This window comes from Myotis myotis, unplaced genomic scaffold (assembly GCF_014108235.1).
Source record: "Myotis myotis isolate mMyoMyo1 unplaced genomic scaffold, mMyoMyo1.p scaffold_m19_p_8, whole genome shotgun sequence".
Lineage (NCBI taxonomy): Eukaryota > Metazoa > Chordata > Mammalia > Chiroptera > Vespertilionidae > Myotis > Myotis myotis.
In genome coordinates, this window is record NW_023416390.1 from 66390495 (window position 1) to 66398046 (window position 7552).

General features: G+C 41.5%; 1 pseudogene; it reads left to right on the top strand.

Moving 5' to 3' along the window:
- The first annotated feature begins 615 nt into the window (after window positions 1–615).
- LOC118662061 lies at window positions 616–4394 on the top strand (annotated as a pseudogene).
- Window positions 4395–7552: the final 3158 nt, after the last annotated feature.

Here is a 7552-nt window from a genome sequence, read left to right on the forward strand (position 1 = left end):
CAGAGATTTTTTGCAAATCTTTTAGTAAGCTCTTCAGACGTGGGATACCTCAGAGTGTCATTCGTTTGCTAATTGCCTATTGAGCAGAGATTCCACCCTTTGTCTAACAGAAGTCCTAGTAGGCTGATTTTAAATCCCACCACCTCTGACCCAGCCAGCCCCTGACCATTCATCCAGTACTCAGCTACACCCAACAGCCTCCCTGGCAGTTCGTCCAACTAGTTCCTGTGTAGTTTTGTTTTATAATTCTTTAGTGTTGAAATTATTAGCTATGTCCCCTTTTTTCCCTCATTGACCCCCTCCATTCTACCCTCTACCCTCCTACCCCCCCTTCCCAGGCCTTCAGCACCCTATTGTCTGTGTCCCTGGGTTATGCATATATGCATACAAGGTCTTTGGTTGATTACCTCCCACCCTCCCCCACCTTCCCTCAGAGATTTCGCACTCTGTTCCAAGCTTCCATGTCTCTGGATCCACTCCGTTCATCAGTTTATTTTGTTACTTAGATGCCACATATGAGTGTGATCCTGTGACACTTACCTTTCTCTGACTGACTTACTTCACTTAGCATTATACCCTCCAGGTCCTCTGTAGTTTTAAATGAAGATAGGCAACATGATATGGATGACCTTGCAGTCACAGGTATACACTTCTAAGAGTTACCAAAATGTCATCAAACTTTATTCTAAATAATTTTGGAGTTATTTTATACTTTCCTCACAGGTGTGTCTCTTTCATTTATCTAGTTTTCTTCCTGGAGTTTTTCTGGTTCTTTGCCAAATTCTTGTTGTTTGATGAATTTCTAGACATTACAATAAAAGCTGGGATGAATTGGATGACTCAGCAGTCACCATCTTAGCTGAGAGAGAAGTTACATTTTAAAGGAGAAAGGGATACAATTTTTTATTCCGTCATGTATATGGCTGAAAAAGGAAGAGGATCTGTTAGGAACAGCTTGTCAGCATGGGGTTATGATTTACCAAAAGGTGTCAGTGTGAATAATCGCATTTTGGCTTACTATTTTCTCCTATCAGACAAAATAATGTTTCCAAAAGATCATGATACTTTAATGCCAATAAAGATCTTTAATTCAGGAACTAATAATCAATGAGTCCTCAATTAATTACTTTAATAGTGAAAGTTAGTGAGATGGAAAGCTTACTCCCTGCTTGCATCACCATAACCACGCCTCAGCTTCTGTAATCTCGCTTGCTTCCGCTTCTGCTCCAGTAGGGTCCACTGCTGGTCAAGCTTCTGCTGCCTCAGGTTACGGCCCTCCTCCCCAAACTGCAACAGATACCCGGAAGCTTAGCATATAACATAGGAAGAATGTCCAGAATGTAGGCATATGCCATATATGGGAGACAAAGAGCCTGGGAGAACATAAAATGCCGAACCCCGCTTTGTTCGGGGCTCAGCCTCTGGAGAGGACTCCGCTGAGCAGGCACGAGTGCAATTAGTCCTTTTCTGAACCTCTAAGTGCGTTTGGTTTTGGCTTTCCGCCAGCCTGATTTCTGTCATAACATTAGCACTTTGCCTTTCTCTCACAAGAAAACTACAAGTTTTAACTGTGCTTCTTATATTTCACATAAAATAGAGAATCTAATGGAAATTTTGAAGGAAGAAAAGCGATGGCTCTTCCCAGTAAGCTACTTTGGGGAAAGGAAGCTGACGAAAATAGCATAATGAATTCCTAAACATTTATGACTTAAGCATCAAAATTTATGGAATGATTTGACATGATAGTTTGCTTTAAAAAGAACATTGAGTATTTGAAATATATATATATATATATATATATAGAGAGAGAGAGAGAGAGAGAGAGAGAGAGAGAGAGAGAGAGAGAGGCCCAATGCATGAAATTCATGCAAGAGTAGGCCTTCCTTCCCCCGGCTGCCAGCACCAGCTTCCCTCTGGCACCTGGGACCCAGGCTTCCCTCGCAGACCTGGCTTCGTCTGGAAGGACATCCAGTCTAATTAGCACATTAAGCTTTTATTATTATAGATTCATTCCTAAGAATTGAGGAGAGGCAGAAGAAATACTATAAACAGAATAGAAATAAAAATCTACATCTAGTCTGAGCCAAAATATTTTGTTTCGTAACCTAAACGTACCAGGTCATTATGACTGACACTTTTATATATAGCCCCAGTCTTATTACACTTACACAATAAATATAAAATTAGCCCTGGCTGGTTGGCTCAGTTGGTTGGGCCCTTGTCCCATGCCCCAAAATGTTGCCTGTTCAATTCCTAGTCGGGGCACATGTCCCTATTGGGGGCTAGATCCCTAGCGTGTGTGTGGGAGGGGGCATGCGGGAGGCAGTTCTGCTCTTACATCGACATATTTGTTCGTTTTTTTTCCTCTCTCCATTCCTCTATCTCTAAAAACTAATTAAAAAAAAACCATAATAAATATAAAAGTAGTAATAAATTCTTTTTTTTTTTTTTTTTTTTAGATTTTTATTGATTTCAGAGAAGAAAGCCAAGGGAGAGAGAGGTAGAAGCATCGATGATGAGAGAGAATCATGGATCCGCCGCCTCCTGCACACCCCACACTGGGGACTGAACCTGCCACCTGGGCGTGTGCCCTGATCAGGAATCGAACCGTGACCTCCTGGTTCATAGGTCGATGTGCAACCACTGAGCCACACTGGCTGGGCTTTTTAAATTTTTATTGATTCTTTTTTAAAATATATATATTATTGATTTTTTTACAGAGAGGAAGGGAGAGGGAGAGGGATAGAAGTTAGAAACATCGATGATAAACATCCATCAGCTTCCTTCTGCTCACTTCCTATTGGGGATATTCCTGCAACCAAGATACAGGCCCTTGCCCAGGCCGGGTGTGGCTCAGCGGTTGAGCGTCGATCCAGGAACCAAGAGGTCACCGGTTCGATTCCCGGTCAGGACATATGCCTGGTTTAGGGCTCGATCCCCAGTAGGGGGCGTGCAGGAGGCAGCCGATCGGTGATTCTCTCTCTCATCATTGATGTTTCCATCTCCCACCCCCTTCCTCTCTGAAATCAGTAAAAAATACATTTTAAAAAAAAGATACATGGCCTTGACCAGAATCGAACCTGGGACCCTTCAGTCCACAGGCCGACGGGCCAGCGCTCTATCCACTGAGCCAAACCGGTCAGGGCTATTTATTCTTTTTCATTTGATTTTAGGGAGCGAAATAGAGAGAGTGAACCATTGAATCTATGGAGCTAGAACCCAAAACCAGGACATGCGCCCAAACAGGGAACCGAACCCGCGACCCTCCGTGACCCCTCGGCACCCGGGCCCGCGCTGGTATCCCTGAGCCACATCCGCCCGGGCCGGGTCTTAAAAGTAGTAATAAATTCTTAAGTGTAATATAATTCTACTAAAAATTCCACACAGAACTTGAATATTAAAGAAAATTTCAGGAGTCTCAGCGCGCCTTCCAGCCCGGCCACTTCCCTGCGATCGGATCCTTGGACTTCCCTTGCAGCACGGCCCCCAAACGCAGGTCCGCACTCCCACCGCAAGCGAAGAAACCCAAAGTGCCTCCAGCCCCCAAGCCAGAGAGGTAGCCAACCCCTCAGGACGTGCCAAAGGGAGAAAAAGAACAGCAAGAAGCGATTGAACATATTGATGAAGTACAAAATGAAATAGACAGACTTAATTAACAAGCCAGTGAGGAGATTTTGAAAGTAGAACAGAAATATTACAAACTCCGCCAACCATTTTTTCAGAAGAGGTCAGAATTGATCGCCAAAATCCCAAATTTTTGGGTAACAACATTTGTCAACCATCCACAAGTGTCTGCTCTGCTTGGGGAAGAGGATGAAGAGGCGCTGCATTATTTGACAAGAGTTGAAGTGACAGAATTTGAAGATATTAAATCGGGTTACAGAATAGATTTTTATTTTGATGAAAATCCTTACTTTGAAAATAAAGTTCTCTCCAAAGAGTTTCATCTGAATGAGAGTGGTGATCCATCTTTAAAGTCCACTGAAATCAAATGGAAATCTGGAAAGGATCTGACGAAACGTTCAAGTCAAACACAAAATACAGCCAGCAGGAAGAGACAGCATAAGGAACCAGAAAGCTTCTTTACCTGGTTCACTGACCATTCTGATGCAGGTGCAGATGGGTTGGGAGAAGTCATCAAAGATGACATTTGTCCAAATTCATTACAGTACTACTTGGTTCCTGACATGGATGATGAAGAAGGGGAAGGAGAAGAAGATGATGATGATGATGAAGGAGAGGAAGGGTTGGAAGATATTGATGAAGAAGGGGATGAGGATGAAGGTGAAGAAGATGAAGATGATGATGAGGGGGAAGAAGGAGAGGAAGATGAAGGAGAAGATGACTAATGAACACTGATGGATTCCAACCTTTTTTAATTTTCTCCGGTCCCTGGGAGCAAGTTGCAGTCTTTTTTTTTCCTTTTCTTCCCCCCCCCCCCCTTGTGCTCAGTCGCCCTGTTTTTGAGGTCTCTTTTCTCTCCTTTACAACATGGTTCTCACTTAATTGGGGGGGGGGGGGGGGGCAGGATGTACCTTGAGCAGAATACAGTGGGAAAAGAATCTTTGCCCCTTTCTGTTCCAAATTCATTTTTATCCCTTCCTGTCTCAAGAAAATCTTAATGGAATCAGCACCACCGTGCTCTGTGGGTAAAAAGAAAAACCTTCTGCTCCCTTATCTCTGCTGGGAGCTGGAGGTGGCTAGGCCCCTGTGTAGTAGTGCATAGATTTCTAGCTTTTTTCCTCCTTTCTCTGTATATTGGGCTCAGAGATTGTACTGTGTCTCTATGTGAATATGGACAGTTAGCGTTCACCAACATGTATCTGTCTACTTTTTCTTGTTTAAAAAATGAAAAAAAAAACCACTTTAAAAGGGGGGGTGGTTATAGAAGGTCAGCAAAGGGTGGGTTTGAGATGTTTGGGTGGGTTAAGTGGACATTTTGACAACATGGCTTCTCCTCTGGCATGTTTAATTGTGATGTTTAATGGACATCCTTCAGTCTAAGATGACACTTTTAAAATAAAATTCTCTCCTAATGATGACTTGCGCCCTGCCACTCGATGGGAGAATCAGCAGAACCTGTAGGATATTATTCGGAATTGGCATTTCTCTATTGTAATTTTGTTCTGTTTATTTCTAAATTTTCTTTTTGTTTCACTGGAAAGGAAAGATAATGCTCAGTTTTAAATGTTAAAAGTGTACAAGTTGCTTTGTTACAATAAAACTAAATGTGTATACACACACAAAAAAAATATTTTTAGAAGTAATAAAACTAAGGGATTACTTAGAATTCCAACCTCCCTATCCAGGAAACCTAAAATCCCATGTTTTAAAATATTCCAAAAGAGTATACTTTTGTTGATTTTTTAAATCTTTATTATTGCAAATAATGCATATGTCCCCTTTATTCTCCCATTGGCCCCTATAGCCCTCCCTCACCCCCTGCCCCAGGCCTCTACCACCCCATTGTCTGTGTCCATGGGTTATGTATATATGCATACAAGGTCTTTGGTTGATCTCTTTCCACCCACCCACCTTGCCTTCCCTCTGAAATTCAACAGTCTTTTCCATGATTCTATGTCTCTGGATCTATTTTGTTCAGCAGTTTATTTTGTTCATTAGATTCCACATATGAGTGAGATCATGTGATACTTGTCTTTCTCTAACTGACTTATTTCTCTTAGCATAATACTCTCCAGGTCCCTTCATGCTGTTTCAAAGGGTAAGAAGTCCTTATTTTTTATTGCTAATAGTATCTGTGGTGCAAATGTAGCATAGCTTTTTTATCCACTCATCTACTGATGGACACTTGGGCTGTTTTCAGAAATTAGCTACTGTAAATTGAGCAGTTATGAAAATAGGGGTGTATACATTTTTCTCATTGATGTTTCAGGTTTCTTAGGATTATTCCTAGAAGTGGGATCACTAGGTCAAATGGCAGTTCCATATTTAACTTTTTGAGGAAACTCCATACTATTTTCCATAATGGCTGCACCAGAGTATACTTTTCAATCAGAACTCTGGGATAGCCCTAACGTAAGAGGTAGCATGTGTTAAAAGTGGAAGTGAGCAGTGAGAAGATCTGAAGGTGAATTGAAGAGATCTTGTGGAAAAGTTAGGCCAGTTTCCCCTCTTGGTTATAGCCCTGGTGATTGCCATTAGTCAAGCTCACTTAATAAAGAGAGTGAGCGTCTATAATTGCCATTAATGCATTGGAGCTAAAGAAAAAGGAGAGATACTACTGCAAAAAATTTCTCCTGTTTCTCAGGACTAGGAGCTCTTATACACCCACTAAATCTCTTGCAAGAGATCTTGCAACAAATCTCAAATTTGTTTCTAAGGTCAGGGATTTTTATTTGAAATACAGAATTCTAGACCAAATGTTGGTACTAGTCAACCTAGACCCAGTGGTTCTCAGCTCTCTATGTGTATTTGACTCACGTGGAAAGAATTAAAAAGACTGATGCCTGGACCCCACTTGCAGATATTCTGATTTAATTAGCCTGGAGTGAAGCCCAAGCATTGGTATTTCTAAGAGCTTTCCAAATAACAGAAAGAGGACTGGTTGTTGTCATGGCAGGGTACAGATAAATCTCCTGCCAATAACAATCATTAAGCTGGACAAAATAGAAAAGACAAGTATTTGAAGGCACAGAAGAACAACTAACATTGGGAGGGGATAAATGAGAAAGGAATGATTCTTAAAAGAAGGAAAAATACTAGGAAAGTTAAATACATAACAAACTTTTCCCCAAAGACACCCCTCGGATCCTCTGGGTACAGGTGCAATAAGCAGCAATCTCACTCAGCCAAGGAAATCAGAGAGCAGTGCTGGCGTGTGCCAGGGGAGCTAAAAGTTAAGGAGAAAAAATGTCAGGAGAAGCCACAGAGAAGGGAATCCCAAAGTTTGCATACAATTTCTTTCAAATAGCTGACTCCCTAACTGCACAGATTTAGGTTACCCTCCGAAGAACTTAGCAGAAAACTATAGTTTAGAGGATGAAAAGCTGTACAAAAACTTCAGCAGCTTCTACATGTATGACAATAGAGTTTGCAGTTCATGTCCTGCCAAGATCCAAGGGCTTGGTAAAAAGGTTCAGCTTTTCTTTAAAACCTCAGACATACTCTGGCAGAGGACAATGGGTGAAAATGAAGACTATCAGCCCTGACCTCTACAGTGTCAAAGTGATATGCAGCTACTCTTTTTTTCTTGCCAAAGGGAAATGTATATTTGTAGGAATGTAACTTCTTCTAGAGGCTCTGCATGTTTTTATCTACAATGTCATCATGCATTCAAAAATTAAGGAGACAATGTTATTCTCATCAATTTTTAGTAAAATGGAATGGGGTGTATTCTGTCAACTGAAACAGCAGAAACAGGTGGACAACATAGAAGCAACAGCACTCAAGACATTGACTATCTATCAGTAAAAGAAGGACAGCATTTCATGAGATAGGAAACCAGTGACTTACACCCTCTGATTCAACCAGTCATTGTTTAGAGAAAGTTTCCAAGTCAAGGTCCAGGGAGGACAGACCTAAATGAAGTACA